Here is a 22,741-nt window from a genome sequence, read left to right as displayed (position 1 = left end):
GAATAGTGAATAGAAGACTGTTGAATTTGTCTGTCTAGACTGCATGTTTTTCTTTTATAGTAGCTACTTAATGTTCATTTTAATTATCTTTTAAAATAAGCACTAGTTTTAAGGTGACTTACAGTGTTATATTTTGAAAAATATATGTGCTCATATTATGAGAACTTACAGGAAGAGCTTAGTGATCGATTTTTAGAGTATTCATTTCTGTAAGGTGGTACTGAAATTATTACTTGTTCCTTCAGTGTCGCCATATTTGCTCAAATAAGTGTATAGCCAGGGTAGTGGATTTGAAAAAGATCAATCATTGGTATAAGACAAGGGCTGGTAAAATACTGCTGGTGGCCAAATCCTGCCCACCACCTGTTTTTATGAATAAATTTCTGTTGGCATACAGGCACATCCACTCATTTATGTATTGTCTGGCTGCATTCAAAATACAATGTCAGAGTTGAAACAGAGAACTTATGGCCCTAAAAGCCAATTTACTCTCTGGTAAATTTTACCCAAAAAGTTTGCCCAGAGATAAAGCAACCTTAAAAATTATTGAGTCTCTATGTTATAAAGGAAATTTGACAAACTTTACCTTGACTTTTAGTATCTTTTAGGTATATTTCCATGGGAAATTGTGGTTCAGAACAGTATATTCATTTTCTTTAACTAAGTCTGAAGGCACTGTGGTCTAGGAGCAGCATTAAGGAATGGATAGAGAGTTGGGAAGGTTGATTTTGTTGTTGTTGTCGTCAAGTGTGGGGTATTTCAGTGTGAATGTCAATTTACAAGTATGGCAAATAGTGAGATTCAGAAGCAGGCCTATCCAGTTGCGATGTCCTTTGGAGAGCCTGCTGTGAGCCAGAGTGGTAATGACGGAGCCAGGTATGGCAGTACTGTTGCTCCTGCTCCCCAAACTTCTGTGATCTTTAAATACATAGTAGTTCGAGCCTATCAAGCTGACCTTAAGACTGTTGGTTTATTATTTTGTTTGCACAGCTTCCTTTCGTAACTTAGAAGTTCATACTTTAGTTCTTCTAAATGTCCTACCTACAAGTAATGTTGAAAATGGAAATTGAGTTAGCACCGTGGGCTGTATATTTGGAAAGAAATGGATCTCAGCCTCACATCATACACAAAGATACATTAAGGATGTATTTTAAACATCTAAGTATATATTTTTAAAATTTCTGGAAAGCTCAAGACACCATAACAAAGTTAAAAAGGCATATGACAGACTGGGGGAAAATAACTTCTACATATGCAGTGGAAGCTTTTGTTGACTTCTACTTAACTGACTCACCATATTAAATGATACTCATTTCTTTTGTAAAATACACTGTGCACTGAACACTTGCTATTAGTCGGTTGGTCTCAGGTAAGCCAGGCTTGTGGACCCACCAGTACAACAGATGCTTTTATTACTGAACCTATATATGCTCGTTGTTCTTGTTTTTGTAAATATGTAATTTATTTTCATATTTTATAATGTGATACAGTCTGAGTAGTGGGGAATTGAAGTTCTTACTGAAAATTTACATATGAAATGATATGATATCTGGTATTTGCTTCAGATTATATGGGGGTTGAGGTACGGAGTGCATAGAGATGTGAAAGAAATAAAATTCAGCATGTATAGATAATTGTTGAAGCTGGGGGATAGGTTTATTATAACAAAACAAATGGTATGCTTTGGAAAGAGTTGATGAAAGCAAGTTATTACTGTATAATTAGGTGTGGGTAAGACAACGATAAAAGATTTATATAAAATAAATATAAAAATCTGAAGTGTTCTCTACTCATAGTTCCTTGCAAGTGTCTTTTAAGTTCTTTGAAGTTCTACATTATCTAAGAATTCAAATTAAATTTCCTTACAGTCCGTGGGCCTGGAGTTAAAGAAAGGTCTTGGCTTCTTGGCCCTTTATCAAAAGTTTGATGAACAAGTGTACATTTACCACTGATAAAATGAAGATAAAATGAAATGTTTGTCGTGTGCATATTTTCTTATGACTGTTCACCTTAGTTGACCTTTTCAATTAGCTAATCAAGTGTTCCAAATAACATTAGATAAAAAGGTTTCTACTGTGTAATATCTATGATATGTAAAGAGCTCCTACAGATCAATAAGAAAAAGGCACCTGTTAGAAAAAGTGGCACAGGGTTATGAATTGGCCTTTCATATAAGAAGAGATTGAAATGATGATTAAAAAAGAAAAGATACTCAAATTCATTCTAGTAATTAGGGAAATGAAAACCTTTTTTTTTTTTTTTTTTTACCAAATACATTGGCAAAAACTATAATATCCACTTTTTGAAAGAAATGGGCACTCTCATACACTGTTAATGAGAGTGCAAATTGTGTAGCTTTTTGATAGAGAGTACCAAAATCCTCTCATTTTTTAAATATGCATATATTTTGACCCAGCAATTCTGTAGGAAGCTATTCTAAGGAAATATCTGCACATTTGTATAAAGATGCATACAAGATTTCAATGCAGTGAAACTGGTCATAACAGTGAAAACTTGGCAGCAACCTAAATGTCCATCAGAAGGGGAATGATTTAAATAATGACATGCTGTTCTATGGAATAACATGGGGCTATTAAAGGAAAGAAACCCTTCAGACCTATATAAACTGACATAGGAGTTCCAAAATATGTTGTTAAAGGTGGGGGGGGCAGAGGAGGGAGTTATAGAACAGTCCGTATACCATGATTCCACTTATCTAAAAGAACAAAACCTTACCATGCGAATGGATAATACAAAAAAGTGTGATTGATATGCACCACAAATGGTTATCTCTAGGGCAAAAGGGAGTGGTGTTAGAGGAAGGCAGTATAGAGATACTTATACATTTTACCGTATACAATTCTACAATGCATTTTAATTTATGATTACTATTTTGATAGTAATTATACAGATTCATCATATGTAACATTACACACTGGAGGATAATTACAATGCGATTCTGAAATGGAGTGAGTGCCTTGTATTTAGAGAGCACTCAGGTAGTTTTTCTCCCTTTGTTAAAGTACTATTTGTATTGTCTAAATTTTCTGCACTGAAAATATGAGTATAAAGAAGAATAAGAGCACTATAATCCCATACCCAGAGAGATCTATTGTCAACTTTTGGGGACACGTTTGTGTACACACATGTATGGATGCTTGCATGCACATGTGTGCACACATACATGCATGTGTGCAAACATATGTATCTTCTTTCTACAAAAATGGGTTCTTACTGTGCATACCGATTTGTAATTTGCTTCCTTTAACTTGACTCTATACTGTGAGCATCTTTCACGTTCGGTAACTCTGAATAAGTGAAAAAGACATCTTAGTGGGAAAAAGAACAACACTGTGCCATGTAAATGTAGTGTTCTACTTAAAATAACTGGTTTCTAGGACAAAGTATAATCTTAAAGTCATGACCACCAAAAGTAAATAACCAAGGAATTAAAAAATCCTCAATGTTAAACCAGTTCAGTTCTGTTTGGAATTTATGCACATGTTGTTTAAATTGTAGTTACTAGTAATGATGTATAAGTGCAATGTATTAAAATGTCATTAGGAATCTTTTGGGTGGAGTTTGGTTTTAATGAAGATTTTAAAACTGAGCTTGAACAGTTATTTTGGTTCAAAGAAAAACCAGCCGCTCTAATTTTTGGTAAATGTGTGGGCTTAGTTGTGTTCTTTCACAACTTATAAAAGTAAAGAAAACCTAGGTCTCTGTGGCAACATGAATCTTTGTCTATGGTAACTCAGTCTATAGTATATAAAATTGAACATTAGGAGAACTGTGTTTGATTTGGGCAGGTATGTACGTATTCTGCTCACATGTCCTCTAGAAGCATTTATTAAGCACATCCGCCGTAGGCTCATTATAACCTTTTCTGGGTTTACGCTGTGGGACTTAGAGGTGAAAAGACCTTAGTTTATGATGAATTCAATAGAGTATTTAATAAAAGAAGATTCTACCTTGTAGACAATGGTGTTAATGTGATGGCCCAGCATAGCTACTCATATTTTTGTTATGACGATTGAAATAGCATCGCCGCTCTCCAAGGCTGTGCATCTTGTGCATTTTGGCCTTTCTGGAATTGATTTCACAGCAAGAGGATTTTTCTTTCATAGGCGCTGTGAAGTTAGCAGATTTTATGTGGGAGTCAGAATAGAGGTTTCCCATTTCTCACTTGATTAATGACAGGGACATGTGAGATGAGGCTATTAACAGAGGTATTGGAAATATTTATGGTGGCTTCTAGTGGTTGTTAAGAAGTTAAGGCAGTGGAAGGCATGGTGAAATACCTGTTTTCTCTTAGGTATCCTGTTTATTACCTTCAATATGTGCCTAAAGCATTTTAATACTACAAAAAAAAGTAATGATAGGGTTTTGAAGGACCACTCCCCTGGGGGTACCCGAGTGATGAGTCATCAGGGAAAGCCCGCAGAAATGGGCAGAGCTGCTCCCGCTGAGATGGTGATCATTCGTTATTCTCAGAATATGTTAGTCATTTCTGCTTCTCAAATGAACTGAAAGCTGAACATTTCCCGCAGACAGGAAACAGGAACTTGGTTGAATGAGCTTAAAGTTCAGTTATGGCTTTGGAAACAGAAGAGAAGACAGAACTAGCACTAGTATCTCATGGGATGCATCCAAGTAAAAGATGCTATGTTCCCCATGACCACTGAAGATACTAAGTTGAGACATAGCTTAAAAGAGTAATTGAAAAATCATCACTTGACTGAGGGGTAGAACTGGGCAGAACTAGCCATAAACAACTGTCAGATGAATGTGTTTCAGACAAATAGAGCAGAAAAGAGAAAAGCAGGCTAGGATAATGGTATTCTTGTACTTGGAACCACAGAGACCTTCAGGATTTGGTGCAAGGTTAGTTTAGGATGGTTTAAAGCCTTTGGTGAAATATTTGGGATTCCGTTTGTGCCCAGGCACTTCCTTACAGGAGTAGGTTAGAATTTCTGTGAAGCAGGTGGTTTCCATACTCTGGAAACTAGAAAAGTCATGGTTCAGACTCACTGTTTGGTGAATTATAGCAACCTGGAGATGGGAAGCTGTGTAGTGTTTATTTCCCCCAATAGAAAGAAATGTCAGTATTAGCATATTCATTCAAATATAGTTACACATTATACATTTTTAAGCAGAATGAACTCGTAAGGACATTATATAACACAGATTTTCCACCAGAAATTTTTGGATTCCTTTGCTTAGATTTTGTTTTTAGTGTCAAGTATAAAGGCCCGGGTTTTTATGTGGAAGCAGGTTTTTAATTTATGCACATATTTACATTAATTTTAATATTCTCTTGATCACCAAGAGATTGTTGAATATTAAACTGTTAGTAAGGGAGTAGCTTTCTTTAGGAAGTATCCCCCAAAGAATTTACTTCTTTACAAGTAATTTTAGAAAAGACAACTGCAAAATGGAAACTTCCCTGGTGAATCTCCCACCTCCTTTTTTAATCCATGTTTTGAAATGGAGTTCCCCAACCTCACTTTTTTTTTTTTTTTCAAAAATTATTATTTATTTATTTATTTTTGGCTGCATTGGGTCTTTGTTGCTGCGTGCGGGCTTTCTCTAGTTTCGGCGAGCAGGGCCTACTCTTCGTTGCGGTGCGCCGGCCTCTCATTGCGGTGGCTTCTCTTGCTGAGGAGCACGGGCTCTAGGCACGTGGGTTTCAGTAGTTGCGGCGCAGGGGCTTAGTTGCTCCACGGCATGTGGGACCTTCCTGCACCAGGGCTCGAACCCATTTCCCCTGCATTGGCAGGCGGAGTCCCAACCACTGCGCCACCAGGGAAGCCCCCCAACCTCACTTTTACACCTTTCTTTTAGGACTGAGTAGAATTGAATGAGGGGTGATCCTCAACCCCAGAAGTACAAAGTGTTCATTAGGGTTAAAAAGATACTTGTACTTGCCCTGCCGGCTGCCTTGAATCCTAGCTCAGTAGGGTCATTCTGGAGTCACTGTAAGCATAAGGGCTCTGCAAAGGTAGAAGAATATTCTACCTGGCTCTTGGGGGAAGAATATTGCAGTGTTCAGATAGCTTCCCAATCTCTGTCTTGTCTCAGTGATACCCTGCATTTGAGCCTTTGTTATTTGGTTATATGAAATGTTTGTGTGGAGTGATTGGCCTCTGATTGCAGTGATATAGTACATGTGGTGCAATGGGAGAGTCGTTCCTAACTTAACTTTCAGACAACTGATCTTTTTCTCAAAAAGCCCCTAACCCTAAAGATTTTAGGGATTTTTTTTAACCTCTTAGGGAGAAAGTGCTTCCATACAATCTAGCTTCTAACTGTCCTCAACTGAGGAAGACTGTTGACCACCTCCCTCCCTGCCTTTGATTGAAGGGTCATGTTGCTTAGGGCACTGCCCACAGGAAATAGGAGGTCAGTGCTATACTAGGGCATGATCAAAGGAGTGAGACTTGGCCATGAACATATGGTCTCTAGCCAGAGCGTACCTTGAGTTTTGAAAACTCGGAATCTCAACTCCAGTTTGTCCTTTAGAGACATATTTAAAAAACCAGCTGTAGCCTATTGGGTCCCTAAGCTAAGAGTGTGTTGAGAAGCCTTGCAGTGTTTAATCTGATATCACAGTCTCCGGTGGAAATCTGCAAAAGTGAGTCAAAACTCTGTTTTTCCAAAGACAGGATTGTTGTTATGAAACACATGTATGTTACTTTAATGACTTTGATGAGATGCAAGCAACTCATTTTGAAGCAGCTAATTTTGGCTGAAAGAATTGCTTTTCAACCAAGAGTTGATTTCTTTAATTTTGCATCATTCCTAGCTAATGTGACACTAAGGTCATTTTATTTGTCTGGTCTCTTCTAGATGTCATAACATTTTGTCATGAGATCATGAGAAAATGTTTCTTCTGCTTTGAGAGGAGTGATTAGGAGTCTGTTTAGGATGGAAAATCAATTCTTAGATTGGTTGCCTCTGCTGCTGACCTCTGCCTCCTGTGTGAAAGAAAATCAATGATGTTTCAAAGTCATACAGTTACATATTTGGGTTGCATAAAATTGTTCTGTGGAATGAGCTAAACTTTTAGAATTTGAGTTTGGTACTTGGCCAGATCTGGGGCCATGTCCTGCGATTGCTAGACCTTGTTTAAAAAAAAAAATTTTTTTTTTCTTGCTTTTACCGGCAATACCCCATTGCTGATGAAAGATCAGGATTTTGCCTGGACTTGGCACCAGGCGCCGAACCTCAATGCCTTTCTCTTCTACTTTCAGGCATAGCAACCCTGGAAACCATAAGATCGAGGTGCTGGAAGCATTCTGATAATCCCTTTTCTTATTCTTTAAAAATCTGGCCTGTTGCTGTCACACAACCATCAGGCCTCAAGATGTATGCTTAACAGAGAACGTTTGTTTTCAGAACGTCCTCTGTGTTGACCTTAGTTTTGCTTTTGAAGAAGAGTAAGCAGCAGGTTGCCCCGTATAGTACATGAGAAAGCGAACCGCCTTTACCTTTTACTGCTGCTCACATTGTTTGCAGATGCTTCCAGGAGGATTGAATTATAACCTAATTTAAAGATGATGTATTTTCGCTTAACTATTCACAGAAATAACTGCAAAGGGATGTCTTAAAGGCAAATTACCCATTGTAGATACAGCGGAAGTTAAATGCTTTAGGGATAAATGGGTGATATCTGCTGGTCGGAAATACCAACACTGTTGGAAGTTATAGCAAGTTTCTTGGCTGACCTTTTTATGGGGACACATAACTCCCCTTCCTTAAACAGTGTCTCATTGAGATGGGAAAAAGACTTCTGCTCTGCTGGGGAGTTTTTAGTACACTGGTGCTTCTCTTTAAATCTGTTTTTGAAATTCTTGTTTTGGATCTCATCTTCTGCAAAAGTGCCTTATATTGACACACTGTCAATACTCAAGTAAGGAAACCTACAAGTAAGGAAACCTACAAGTAAGGAAACCTCCCTTGGGTGTGTTCTGCAGTGGAACTAACCTATTCCAAATTTTATGCTTGCTGGAGGAGGATTATAGCCAGAAGGTTATAACCTGTTTGTAACAGGTGGATAGTAGTCTGCAGATGAAATTGATCCAGACCTTTTAGTTTTCTGTTTGTGTTTTTAGCTCTGCATTGTCCTTTCCTTTATTCCTTTTCAGAACCTCACTTTCAGGCTTTGCATAATTTTCCTTGCCCCAATATTTAAAGGAAATTTTAAAAAATCCATTTTGAGCAAGCTAGCTGGTACCTAAGCATTAACAGGTATAACTGGATAATCCCAGAGGGTAGCTATTATTATTAACTTTTTAAAAAAGTCTGGTTGGGCTATTATTATAGGGTTGAGGGTTGGCTCATGGGTATGCCTCCTTTCCTATTCTACGTATATGTCTGCTCTCTATGTTAGTCTCATGTCCTCTTAAAATATTGTCTGTTGAACAGTAAGTTCCAGAAGGAGTGGGCTTGGTAAATGCTCATTGAATTTTTCTTGAACGAATGCATGTGCATGTACCTGTAGCTGCCCAGGATTTGGGAAACTAAATTTTTAAAAATATTACAGATGAAAAGGGTGGTTACTGGCTATACTTATTTTTAATTATTTCCCTCAAATGTCCTTATGGTGGTTAGTCTTCAGCAGTGATGATTACAAAACCAAAGAAAATAGAGACTCAACCGTTTGTTTCCTGCTTCAGTGAGCCTATGCCCAATAGGATAACATCACTTTCATATTATGAAAGTCACTGCATATGTCATTAAGTCTTTACAACTTTCGGTTGTCATGCTAGAAGGCATAGCTTCTTCCAAGACGTCTTTCTACCAAAGAAGTTTTATTCCACCATATTCTTGTTTAAATGTAGGAATCTCTTAACCAAATGGATTTTTTCTTCTGGATTTAAAAAATGTGATCTTAATACATGGCTTATTTTTTAAAATAAATGTTTCATTTTGGAATAATTTTAGATTTACAGTGAATTTGTAAAGATAGTTCAGAGGTCCTGGATATTTTTCCCCAGCTCCCCCTAATGTTAACATTTTACATAACAGACACTGGTGCAGTACTCTAAACTATAGAATTTATTTGGATTTCCCTAGTTTTACTACCAAAGTCTTTAATTTTTTTCCTGTTCCAGGATCCAAAATTGTTATACATGTTTATTTTAGAAAACATGTATGGATAAAAAAACAAAACAAAGTACGGGTCGTCCCCCTACGCAGAGACAACTATTGAGATTTTTTAGTATATATCCTTCCATATCCCCCAAACCTTTGTGGATTCCCCTAAAAAACAAAATGTGTTTTATATACCGTTTTGTAATTTGCTTTTTTACACTTAATATAGCATTTAATTTTTTTGGTGAACATTTTCCCATGTCTGCTATTTTTAATATAGTTTAATCTATTCCCTATCCTTATTTATTTATTTATTTATTTATTCGGCCGTGCCAGTGGCTTGAGGGATCTTAGTTCCCTGACCAGGGATTGAACCCAGGCCCCCGGCAGTGAAAGCGCCAAGTCCTACCCACTGGACTGCCGGGGAATTCCCTGTCCTGTTATTTTGTTTCCATTTCTTTGTTCACTTAATTCTTCATGATTTAAGGCCAAACTATGCGTGTGTTCTCAACATTTTCCCCCCAACAAACCTGAAAAATAGGACACTCTTATCAGTTACAATGGCTCATTAACCCAGTGATTCTAAATATGTGTGTATTAGGTTGAACCATTTGAAATTGCTATGTTTTTGTATGTAACAGCTTTTTGACTATTGGCAATTTTATATGGTTCAACCTAATAGTTTAAAAAAGCTTTCTAGGTCATTCTGATCCCTTTCCTCCGTTCTCACTCCACGGAGAACCCCTGGCCTCTCACTCTACTGAGAATCTCTGCATTTAGAATGGTGAGCTGACTCTGAAACATTTCACCAGGCAAAAATGTTGACAAATCACCTTCCAGGTGTCTCTGATAAACACAGCATCCTTAAGACTTATGCCTATGTTGATGACATATGCAGAGAACTTGAACTCCGGTGAATTGCATCTGTCCATCAGCATGTTGAAAATAGACTTCTGAGCATCCAGCCGAAGCTCTGGAAAATACAGGCTGACTGATGGCTCTGCCTCCTGGTTCTGTATCTGTATTGGATAGCGAGGGGCACTGGCGCCACCCAGTGGTACCTTGTAGACGAGCAGCTGATGTTGCTCTCACCTCTACTTTCACTTTTTTCTTTCTTTCCTGTTCTCCCATGTTTATGGTCTCACCTTCCTTTTCTTTTCTCCGTCTGTGCCAGTTGCAGTAACGGGTTTCATTTAGCCCAGCTGATAAGAATCAGAGCGCTACACTAGTCATATAATTTTGCTGTGATATCCTTATTTAAGTAAAGGCCTTGGAATGTGAGACATGAAATCATACGTGTAAACATACTGAGCAGACTTATTCGCTCTGCTTATGAAGTCATGATTCCTACCCAGAATGGGAGTAAAATCTGTACTCTGCCAGAATGTGGCCCCTCTTGTGTTTAATTTCAAGCTTGTCAGTGTATGAGAGGACGCACGCCTATGTATCTCAGATGTGAGGAGGCATACACACGTAGAGTGAAAGATTTAACTGGGAAATCATTCTTTGGTTTCCTTCCTCTTTAGTATGACTTGTTATTTCAGTCAAGAACTACTTAGTGGGCTTCCCCGGTGGCGCAGTGGCCGAGAGTCTGCCTGCCAATGCAGGGGGCGCGGGTTCGAGCCCTGGCCTGGGAGGATCCCGCGTGCCGCGGAGTGGCTGGGCCCGTGAGCCACGGCTGCTGGGCCTGCGCGTCTGGAGCCTGTGCTCCGCAGCGGGAGGGGCCGCGGCGGTGGGAGGCCCGTGCACCGCGGTGAAGGGTGGCCCCCGCTCGCCGCAGCTGGAGGGAGCCCTCGCACAGAAACGGGGACCCAACACAGCCATAAATAAATAATAAACAAATTAAAAAAAAAAAAAAAGAACTACTTAGTAAGCACCTACTGTGTACCTGGACTGTGCTAGGTTCTGGGGATTATAGCAGCGATGGGGACAGAGATGACTTCTGTCTTTAAAGAGCTTGCAGCCCAGCCGGGGAACAGAAACTTGAACGCTTTTAGGTGCTGTGCTGGGAGAGGAAACAGCGGAGGCACCTGACGTAAAGCGGGGAGGTCAAGGAAGGCTTTTTAGAAGCGTCATTCAAACTGAGACCTAAAGGAAGCCAGGAAAAGGGAGAAGAGAATGTTCTTGGCAGAGAGAAAAGGATGTGCTAGATGCAGAGGTGAGACATTAAGCTTCGTGCTTTTGAGAACCTAAAAGAAGTTTGTGATGGCTCGAGCTGTGAGATCAACTCATTTATAAGTTTCACACCAGTCCCGGGAGGTAGGAGTAGTATTCCCTCCATTTTAGAGTTGTAGCAAATGAGGCACAGAGGGCACAGCACTTGCCCGAGGTCACCCCACTCTAGTAAGTGGTAGCGCCAGGAACTGGACCCAGGCCGTCTGGCTCCAGCACGTTGGCTCACAACTACCTCAGCAGGACGCTGCGTTATAGATACTGGAGCTTCATTGTCCTGCCCCCCTCCCCGGCTCCCCCCCCCTCCTTTACCCTTTGATGAAGCATAGCGCCTTATCCTGTTCATCTGTGGTCTTTTTAAGGGCCAAGTTAAATAAAATCTTTCTTAGTAAAACGGAACGTTAGGCTGTACTGGGTACAGCCTCTTCCAAGAACTAGAGCTTATAAATAATGTGAAAAATTCCTTAAGCTTACAGCATCTGGGTTAGCCGGGAAAGTCTCGGGTTTGCTTTAGTCTTTTATCATTGATTGGGAATCAAATACCTCATTTGATATGCAACTCTACGGTTGCTAACCCATATTTTCCAGAAAATCATAGATGGGAAGTTGTAATTGGTCGTATTTTTAAACAATGAGTGTAAGGTATGTATTCCCCGCAAGGCTAGAATTTTTGTTTGCTTGCTAAAGTTGATTTGGCAATATCCTTTTCTCTGACTTAGGTTAAGTTAGTGAAAGGGTAAACACAACTTCTTAAATAGGACTACAGTCTTTAAAAGTCGTATGAATTAAAAACCTATTCATGGAGATATTTTCTTACAACAGATCTAATTTGTCCTTTATGTACTTAATATACAAGTGTGTGCTTTGTAAGATGAGGAATTGACTTTAGTTTGAAATTATTAATTAAAGTTTAATTCTAGATTTTAGAAGTTGGGTTATAAATAGTTGTATGTAAACTATTTAAGATTGTTGTAATTTGATACCGTTGAAACACTTGGAATAAAAAGTTGTGTGTGTGTGTTTGTGTGTGTGTGTGTGTTAAATGGCACAAAGCTGGTTGTTTCATTTATTTTCCCGTTTGTATGTGACTGTGGATTCAGTCAGGACTTAGTACTTGGAAGTGTCTTTCCAGTAGTGAAGGTAGGCTTCTGCTGATGTAGCCACACATTCTTGCCTTGTTCTCCGTGCGACCAGAGTTAGGGTTATTACTAGGGTCATCATTAGGGATGTTTTTGCCAAAAGGCGGGGGGACAAGAATTACTCTGGGACAACATGTGTAAACCAGGGGACAGACCTAGGCAAGCTGGGAAATGTGATTACCCTTGTTTTAACCAATTCACGTAGAGCTCAAATTTGTGAGCTTAGCTTCAGAAGCACTGGCTCAACCGGATTGAGGTAACCAGCAGCCACAGGTAGCTTTCCCTTTACTTTGGAGTAAAACCATTAATTTTCCAGTAAATGTATTATTGTATATTGCAGTGGAATTGTATGTGTAGCAGCTGTGTTCCTTTTAGAATTTTGGGCATTGTGAACTCGGTGCTGCTAGGCCCTGTCGAGGTTACTGCAGGACACAGAGCTGTGTGGGCCTTACAGGAAGTGAGATTACTTAATGATACTTTACTGTTGCCTGAAACATTTTGAAATGAAAACTTTGAGGGAAAGAAATGATTCAGCCTTTTCTGCCTCCTACTGCTTTTTGAAGTCAGCTAGTACACATTAGTAAGCTGATACAACGTTGATTGGAACGTCTGAAGCAAGACATTCTTAGGTAAGATGATAGCCTCTAAAGTTCTGAGTAGTTGGTCCCAGAGTTCAGGTTGTAAACAAGTGGGTACTGATGGAGAGCTGACTTCTGAAATCCCCTCCCTTCACTGTCCCTCTCATCATCTGTGTGGTAAGCAAAGAAGGGATACCCAGTTGGTGCCTTTTGCCCATGACACCTTCATCTGGGAGGCCTCAATTCCCATTAGGGGGCTGGGTCTGGTTAACTGAAAAATGGTTCCCTTATGGGGCAGAGGAGTGCCAGTATGACTCTTCTCATACCTATTAAATCTTATGCTGGTATCATCTGGCATTTGAGTTCCTGTTTGTTTTAATAGGATAAGTGAGTGGAACTCTGGGCTTTAAGGAAATTATTGATACAGTATTTCCATCTGTATGGAACCCCTCATGATTATCTGGCTTTTTGATATTGTCTATTCACTTGCCAGTAGTAGTCAATTTTTGTTAGTCACATTTTGACAGAGGGTACCACGGGGATGCTTAGCTTTAGGAAACACTTAACATTGTAGTTATAGCAAGAAAAAAACCCACTCATTTTATCTCGCTTCATAGATCATATTACATGAGCGAAAGAAGTTTATTTTACTTTGAGTCTAGTTTAAAAACAGAAGTGTCAAATCTTCTTTCCGTAGTGGGGTTGAAGTCAACTTTTGGCTCCTTTTGTAGCATCTCTTCACCACGTGAGTAGGGCCAAATGCCTTAAGGGCCATACTCATTGTCACTTATCAACACACACATATATACACAGACACAGGCTAGAATTAGTTGAGACTGTTGCTATATTTTCTACTTATGTATTGAATGATAAAAGTAATATGTTCACTGTAGAAGTTTTAGAAAATGTAGGGAAAAATAGAAGGACAAAACTAAAAATCACCTATAATTCTACAACCCAGAGATTAACATTTCAGCTTGTAGCCTGCATATATTTGGTTAAGTTGCATCTTAAACCAATTTCACTTCATATATCTTGACCGTTTTCTCATATCCTTAAATATCTTTGACAACACTGCACTTGATGACTGTGTAGTATTCAATCATAAGGATAGATCATTATTTTACCAATCTCCTTTTGGGCATTTGATGTTGTTTCTAGTTTTTCTGTTATTTATATCACAATGGTGACTGTTGTCTACATTTTTTGTGTGTGTGTGCATCTCGGACTATTTCCTTAGGATATTCGTAGAAGTAGAGAGTGAAATTATTCAGTCATGGGTTATATGTGACTTCAAGCGTCCGGATGCCTATTGCCAAATTGCTTTCTATAAAGCTTGTACCAATTTACACTTCTGTCAACAGGATAAAAAGTGCCTTTCTGTATACATTTGGCAACAATGAATAATTTCTTTATTCTTAATTGGAACTACTTTTGATGGATCCCCAGTGCATTGCTGTCTGTTTCAGCAAATAAAAATTATTCCTGGCAGAAATGAAAGTGGGGGATGTAATATTATAAACAGTAGTACTACAACGAACTGGCAGCCCCAGATACTTTGAGAATTGTTGAAACAGGCCATATTTTAGCTCTAAGAGTCTGTGTTTCTAAAAATATAATTTTCCTTTTCAAGTAGTTTATCAATCTCATCTTTAATGTAGAGGAAAATGCTAATACTTTTCTTCTAAAATTATTGCTTCACGAACTGTACTTTGCTGTACAGCAGAAACTAACACAACATTGTAAAGCAACTATACTCCAATAAAAATTAATAAAAAAATATTGCTTCATGAGTGCTTATTGTTCATTATGTTAGTGCTTTCTGTACGTATATTTATTGAGTCATGCCTTTGAAAACAAAATGTAACTTCTGGCAAAAATTGTCCAGGATTTTGGAACATTTGGTTTGTTACACAGCAGTAATTCCTGGTCAAGGTCTCTTAAAATAACACATACTTCTTTCAACTGTTATTCAGTTCTGTAGTGTTTTAGTAAAGGCCTTGTGAATTCAGGGTCACCCATGTATCACCATACTACTTGAGTAAACTTGGAAGGAAGAGACTTGGTAAGTCCAATGTTTGATATTATGCAATCGATTTGTCCAAAACATTTTCTAAAGTCAGTATTGTAAGATTGCTGGTCCTAGAGGGCAGACAGCAGAAGCAAGAAGAACTACAATCCTGCAGCCTGTGGAACAAAAACCACATTCACAGAAAGATAGACAAGATGAAAAGGCAGAGGGCTATGTACCAGATGAAGGAACAAGATAAAACCCCAGAAAAACATCTAAATGAAGTGGAGATAGGCAACCTTCCAGAAAAAGAATTCAGAATAATGATAGTGAAGATGATTCAGAACCTCGGAAAAAGAACGGAGGCAAAGATCGAGAAGATGCAAGAAATGTTTAACAAAGACCTAGAAGAATTAAGGAACAAACAAACAGAGATGAACAATACAATAACTGAAATGAAAACTACACTAGAAGGAATCAATAGCAGAATTACTGAGGCAGAAGAATGGATAAGTGACGCAGAAGAACGGATAAGTGACCTGGAGGACAGAATGGAGGAATTCACTGCTGCGGAACAGAATAAAGAAAAAAGAATGAAAAGAAATGAAGACAGCCTAAGAGGCCTCTGGGACAATATTAAACGCAACAACATTCGTATTATAGGGGTCCCAGAAGGAGAAGAGAGAGAGAAAGGACCAGAGAAAATATTGGAAGAGATTATAGTCGAAAACTTCCCTAACATGGGAAAGGAAATAGCCACCCAAGTCCAGGAAGCGCAGCGAGTCCCATACAGGATAAACCCAAGGAGAAACACGCCGAGACACTTAGTAATCAAATAGGCAAAAATTAAAGACAAAGAACAATTATTGAAAGCAGCAAGGGAAAAACGACAAATAACATACATGGGAACTCCCAGAAGGTTAACAGCTGATTTCTCAGCAGAAACTCTACAATCCAGAAGGGAGTGGCATGATATACTTAAAGTGATGAAAGGGAAGAACCTACAACCAAGATTACTCTACCTGGCAAGGATCTCATTCAGATTCGATGGAGAAATCAAAAGCTTTACAGACAAGCAAAAACTAAGAGAATTCAGCACCACCAAACCAGCTCTACAACAAATGCGAAAGGAACTTCTCTAAGTTCGAAACACATGAGAAGGAAAGGACCTACAAAAACAAACCCAAAACAATTAAGAAAATGGTCATAGGAACATATATATCGATAATTACCTTAAATGTGAATGGATTAAATGCTCTAACCAAAAGACACAGGCTTGCTGAATGGATACAAAAACAAGACCCATCTATATGCTGTCTACAAGAGACCCACTGCAGACCTAGGGACACATACAGACTGAAAGTGAGGGGATGGAAAAAGATATTCCATGCAAATGGAAATCAAAAGAAAGCTGGAGTAGCAATACTCATATCAGATAAAATAGACTTTAAAATAAAGAATGTTACAAGGGACAAGGAAGGACACTACATAATGATCAAGGGATCAATCCAAGAAGAAGATATAACAATTATAAATATATATGCACCCAACATAGGGGCACCTCAATACATAAGGCAACTGCTAACAGCTATAAAAGAGTAAATCGACAGTAACACAATAATAGTGGGGGTCTTTTACACCTCACTTACACCAATGGACAGATCATCCAAAATGAAACTAAATAAGGAAACAGAAGCTTTAAATGACACAATAGACCAGATAGATTGAATTGATATTTATAGGACATTCCATCCAAAAACAGCAGATTACACTTTCTTCTCAAGTGCACCTGGAGCATTCTCCAGGATAGATCACATCTTGGGTCACAAATCAAGCCTCAGTAAATTTAAGAAAATTGAAATCATATCAAGCATCTTTTCTGACCACAACGCTGTGAGATTAGAAATGAATTACAGGGAAAAAACCATAAAAAACACAAACACATGGAGGCTAAACAAAACGTTACTAAATAACCAAGAGATCACTGAAGAAATCAGAGAGGAAATCAAAAAATACCTAGAGACAAATGACAATGAAAACACGACGATCCAAAACCTATGGGATGCAGCAAAAGCAGTTCTAAGAGGGAAGTTTGTAGCTATACAAGCCTACCTCAAGAAACAAGAAATATCTCAAATAAACAATCTAACCTTACACCTAAAGGAAGTAGAGAAAGAAGAACAAACAAAACCCAAAGTTAGCAGAAGGAAAGAAATCATAAAGATCAGAGCAGAAATAAATGAAATAGAAACAAAGAAAACAATAGCAAAGATCAATAAAACTAAAAGCTGGTTCTTTGAAAAGATAAACAAAATTGATAAACCATTAGCCAGACTCATCAAGAAAAAGAGGGAGAGGACTCAAAGCAATAAAATTAGAAATGAAAACGGAGAAGTTACAACAGACACGGCAGAAATACAAAGCATCCTAAGAGACTACTACAAGCAACTCTGTGCCAATAAAACGGACAACCTAGAAGAAATGGACAAATTCTTAGAAAGGTATAACCTTCCAAGACTGAACCAGGAAGAAATAGAAAATATGAACAGACCAATCACAAGTAATGAAATTGAAACTGTGATTAAAAATCTTCCAACAAACAAAATTCCAGGACCAGATGGTTTCACAGGTGAATTCTATCAAACGTTTAGAGAAGAGCTAACACCCATCCTTCTCAAACTCTTCCAAAAAATTGCAGAGGAAGGAACACTCCCAAATGCATTCTATGAGATGACCATCACCCTGATACCAAAACCAGACAAAGATACTACAAAAAAAGAAAATTACAGACCCATATCACTGATGAATATAGATGCAAAAATCCTCAACAAAATACTACCATACAGAATCCAACAACATATTAAAAGGATCATACACCATGATCAAGTGGGATTTATCCCAGGAATGCAAGGATTCTTCAATGTACGCAAATCAATCAATGTGATACACCATATTAACAAATGGAAGAATAAAAACCATATGATCATCTCAATAGATACATAAAAAGCTTTTGACAAAATTCAACACCGATTTATTATAAAAACTCTCCAGAAAGTGGGCATAGAGGGCACCTCCCTCAACATAATAAAGGCCATATATGACAAACCCACAGCAAACATCATTCTCAATGGTGAAAAACTGAAAGCATTTCCTCTAAGATCAGGAACAAGACAAGGATGTCCACCCTCACCACTATTATTCAACATAGTTTTGGAAGTCCTAGCCATGGCAATCAGAGAAGAAAAAGAAATAAAAGGAATCCAAATTGGAAAAGAAGAAGTAAAACTGTCACTGTTTGCAGATGACATGATACTATACATAGAGAATCCTAAAGATGCCACCAGAAAACTGCTAGAGCTAATCAATGAACTTGGTAAAGTAGCAGGATACAAAATTAATGCACAGAAATCTCTTACATTCCTATACACGAAGGATGAAAAATCTGAAAGAGAAATTAAGGAAACACTCCCATTTACCATTGCAACAAAAAGAATAAAATACCTAGGAATAAATCTACCCAGGGAGGCAAAAGATCTGTATGCCGAAAACTATAAGACACTGATGAAAGAAATTAAAGATGATACCAACAGATGGAGAGATATACCATGTTCTTGGATTGGAAGAATCGATATTGTGAAAATGACTATACTACCCAAAGCAATCTACAGATTCAATGCAGTCCCTATCAAATTACCAATGGCATGTTTTACGGAACTAGAACAAAAAATCTTAAAATTTGTATGGAGACACAAAGACCCCGAATAGCCAAAGCAGTCTTGAGGGAAAAAAACCTAGCTGGCGGAATCAGACTCCCTGACTTCAGACTATACTACAAAGCTACAGTAATCAAGACAAAATGGTACTGGCACAAAAACAGAAACATAGATCAATGGAACAAGATAGAAAGCCCAGAGATAAACCCACGCACCTATGGTCAACTAATCTGTGCCAAAGGAGGCAAGGATATACAATGGAGAAAACACAGTCTCTTCAATAAGTGGTGCTGGGAAAACTGGACAGCTACATGTAAAAGAATGAAATTAGAACACTCCCTAACACCATACACAAAAATAAACTCAAAATGGATTAGAGACCTAAATGTAAGACTGGACACTATAAAACTCTTAGAGGAAAACATAGGAAGAACACTCTTTGACATAAATCACAGCAAGATCTTTTTTGATCCACCTCCTAGAGTAATGGTAATAAAAGCAAAAATAAACAAATGTGACCTAATCAAACTTAAAAGCTTTTGCACAGCAAAGGAAACCATAGACAAGACGAAAAGACAACCCTCAGAATGGGAGAAAATATTTGCAAATGAATCAGCGGACAAAGGATTAATCTCCAAAATATATAAACAGCTCATGCAGCTCAATATTAAAGAAACAAACAACGCAATGCAAAAATGGGCAGAAGACCTAAATAGACAGTTCTCCAAAGAAGACATACAGATGCCCAAGAAGCACATGAAAAGCTGCTCAACATCACTAAATATTAGAGAAATGCACATCAAAACTACAATGAGGTATCACCTCACACCAGTTAGAATGGGCATCATCAGAAAATCTGCAAACAACAAATGCTGGAGAGGGTGTGGAAAAAAGGGAACCCTCTTGCACTGTTGGTGGGAATGTAAGTTGATACAGCCACTATGGAGAACAGTATGGGTTCCTTAAAAAACTAAAAATAGAATTACCATATGGTCCAGTAATCCCACTACTGGGCATATACCCAGAGAAAACCATAATTCAAAAAGACACATGTACCCCAATGTTCATTGCAGCACTATTTACAATAGCCAGGTCATGGAAGCAACCTAAATGCCCATCGACAGACGAATGGATAAAGAAGATGTGGTACATATATACAATGGAATATTACTCAGCCATAAAAATGAATGAAATTGAGTCATTTGTTGAGACGTGGATGGATCTAAAGACTGTCATACAGAGTGAAGTAAGTCAGAAAGAGAAAAACAAATATTGTATATTAACGCATGTATGTGGAACCTAGAAAAATGGTACAGATGAACTGGTTTGCAGGGCAGAAATTGAGACACAGATGTAGAGAACAAACGTATGGACACCAAGGGGGGAAAGCCGTGGGGGGTGGGGATGGTGGTATGCTGAATTGGATGATTGGGATTGACATGCATACACTGATGTGTATAAAATTGATGACTAACAAGTACCTGCTGTATAAAAAAATAGAATAAAATTTAAAAATTATAAAAAAAACAAAAAAACAAAAAAACAAAAAAAAATGATTGCTGGTCCTGAGTCAAGAATTATCAATGTGACAGCAATTTTCATCTATTAAAACTTTTCTTCCCCAGTGGTTGTTTCCTAATAGTCAAGCTATATCTTAGGTGGATCTTACAAGTAGATTTTTGATATTTGTTGCTTTAAAAAATTCTTATTTAAATGCAGTTGTTCTATTGAGAGCTTTTAAAAAGAATGTGCCTTTCCCTCTTGATACTGTTGTTAGTTTCATCCAAGGTAATCCAAAGGCTAGGGATAGTGTACTTTTTTTTGTTTTCTAATATTCTCACATTCATCTTAAGAGTAAAACTAATCAATACTGATTAGAAGGAAATTCTTAATTTTGCTGTGTAGGGAAGCATATAAGATGCTTTCCTAATGTTCTAGAAAGTTGACCCTATTTTAGTCCATTTGGAGGGGCGAGGGAGGAGGGTTTGTTTTTAGAGACTAGTTCATTACTCTCATTTTAAAGCCTATTTCAGTTCTGAAAGTGTGCAACTTTGGAAGTAAGGAGTGGAATTTCTATGCATGTAGTTTATCTTCCCGTCCCAGGTGAAGTCTGGTACTTATATTGTAGGTTAGGTACTTGTCATTTTTATACACACACAATTTACATATGTGTGCTATGCAAATTGTGTGTGTGTGTGTATGTGTGCATATATATATAAAACCATACTAATGATAAAACTATATGTATGTGTGTATATATATATAATTTATATACATAATTTACCATACTAATTATAAGGGGAGAAGTTAAGTAACAGAATGGGTGATAATAGAATTCTTAGCTAGAGTTGAAGTATTTCTCTTCACATTCAAACTAGACTCTGTCTTTGAACTAGGGTAAAGACAGTGGGTATAGTATAAATAAACATTGCTTCAAAACTTAGAAAGTGAAACAAAGAACTTACCCCTGGATACTGCAGATTTAACTACATAAAGAAATATTCATTGTTGTCATGGATATACAATTTATATGTTCTTCTAGCATTGAAAAGAATAATTTTTGACTTAGGAGTAAAATGAAGGATTTTCTGTTTGGCTAAAATTGATTATCATCATTCTAAAATATAATGGTACTTGTAGCTGTCCAGTTTTCCCAGTACCACTTATTGAAGAGGCTGTCTTTTCTCCATTGTATATTCTTGCCTCCTTTATCAAAAATAAGGTGACCATATGTGCATGGGTTTATCTCTGGGCTTTCTATCTGTTCCATTGATCTATATTTCTGTTTTTGTGCCAGTACCATACTGTCTTGATTGCTGTAGCTTTGTAGTATAGTCTGAAGTCCAGGAGCCTGATTTCTCCAGCTCCGTTTTTCTTTCTCAAGATTGCTTTGGCTATTCGGGGTCTTTTGTGTTTCCATACAAATTGTGAAATTTTTTGTTCTAGTTCTGTGAAAAATGCCATTGGTAGTTTGATAGAGATTGCACTGAATCTGTAGATTGCTTTGGGTAGTAGAGTCATTTTCACAATGTTGATTCTTCCAATCCAAGAACACGGTATATGTCTCCATCTGTTTGTATCATCTTTAATTTCTTTCATCAGTGTCTTATAGTTTTCTGCATACAGGTATTTTGTCTCCTTAGGTAGGTTTATTCCTAGGTATTTTATTCTTTTTGTTGCAGTGGTAAATGGGAGTGTTTCCTTAATTTCTCTTTCAGATTTTTCATCCTTCGTGTATAGGAATGCAAGAGATTTCTGTGCATTAATTTTGTGTCCTGCTACTTTACCAAATTCGTTGATTAGCTCTAGCAGTTTTCTGGTAGCATGTTTAGGATTCTCTATGTATAGTATCATGTCATCTGCAAACAGTGACAGTTTTACTTCTTCTTTTCCGATTTGGATTCCTTTTATTTCTTTTTCTTCTCTGATTGCTGTGGCTAAAACTTCCAAAACTATGTTGAATAATAGTGGTGAGAGTGGACATCCTTGTCTTGTTCCTGATCTTAGAGGCAATGGTTTCAGTTTTTCACCATTGAGAAGGATGTTGGCTGTGGGTTTGTGATATACGGCCTTTATTATGTTGAGGTAAGTTCCCTCTATGCCTGCTTTCTGGAGGGTTTTTATCATAAATGGGTGTTGAATTTTGTCAGAAGCTTTTTCTGCATCTATTGAGATGATCATATGGTTTTTATTCTTCAATTTGTTAATATGGTGTATCCCATTGATTGATTTGCGTATACTGAGGAATCCTTGCATTCCTGGAGTAAACCCCACTTGTAGAGTTTTGATTACTGTTTCTTAGAGCCAGGCTCAGTTACTTTTGTGAGATCCCGATAGCACGACTTTTAGTCATTTCTTGTTTTTCCTTTGGTACCTGGCTTATCATGCACAGGTAATGTGAAACAGCACGTGAGATTTCTTTTTATTTAGTTATTTATTTTAAAAAATTTATTTATTTATTTTTATTTTTATTTTTGGCTGCATTGGGTCTTCGTTGCTGTGTGCAGACTTTCTCTAGTTGTGGCGAGTGGG

The 22,741-nt window shown here is 37.8% G+C and overlaps 1 protein-coding gene across 4 annotated transcripts in view; it reads left to right on the top strand.

Annotated features, from left to right (window-relative positions):
* Nucleotides 1-22,741, top strand: part of ACSL4 (acyl-CoA synthetase long chain family member 4) — a 75,570-nt gene that overhangs the window by 4,507 nt on the left and 48,322 nt on the right. The gene's annotated exons all lie outside the window — the stretch shown is intronic.

The sequence above is a fragment of the Eubalaena glacialis genome, chromosome X (genome assembly GCF_028564815.1).
Source record: "Eubalaena glacialis isolate mEubGla1 chromosome X, mEubGla1.1.hap2.+ XY, whole genome shotgun sequence".
Lineage (NCBI taxonomy): Eukaryota > Metazoa > Chordata > Mammalia > Artiodactyla > Balaenidae > Eubalaena > Eubalaena glacialis.
This window is presented reverse-complemented; position numbering and strand designations above follow the sequence as displayed.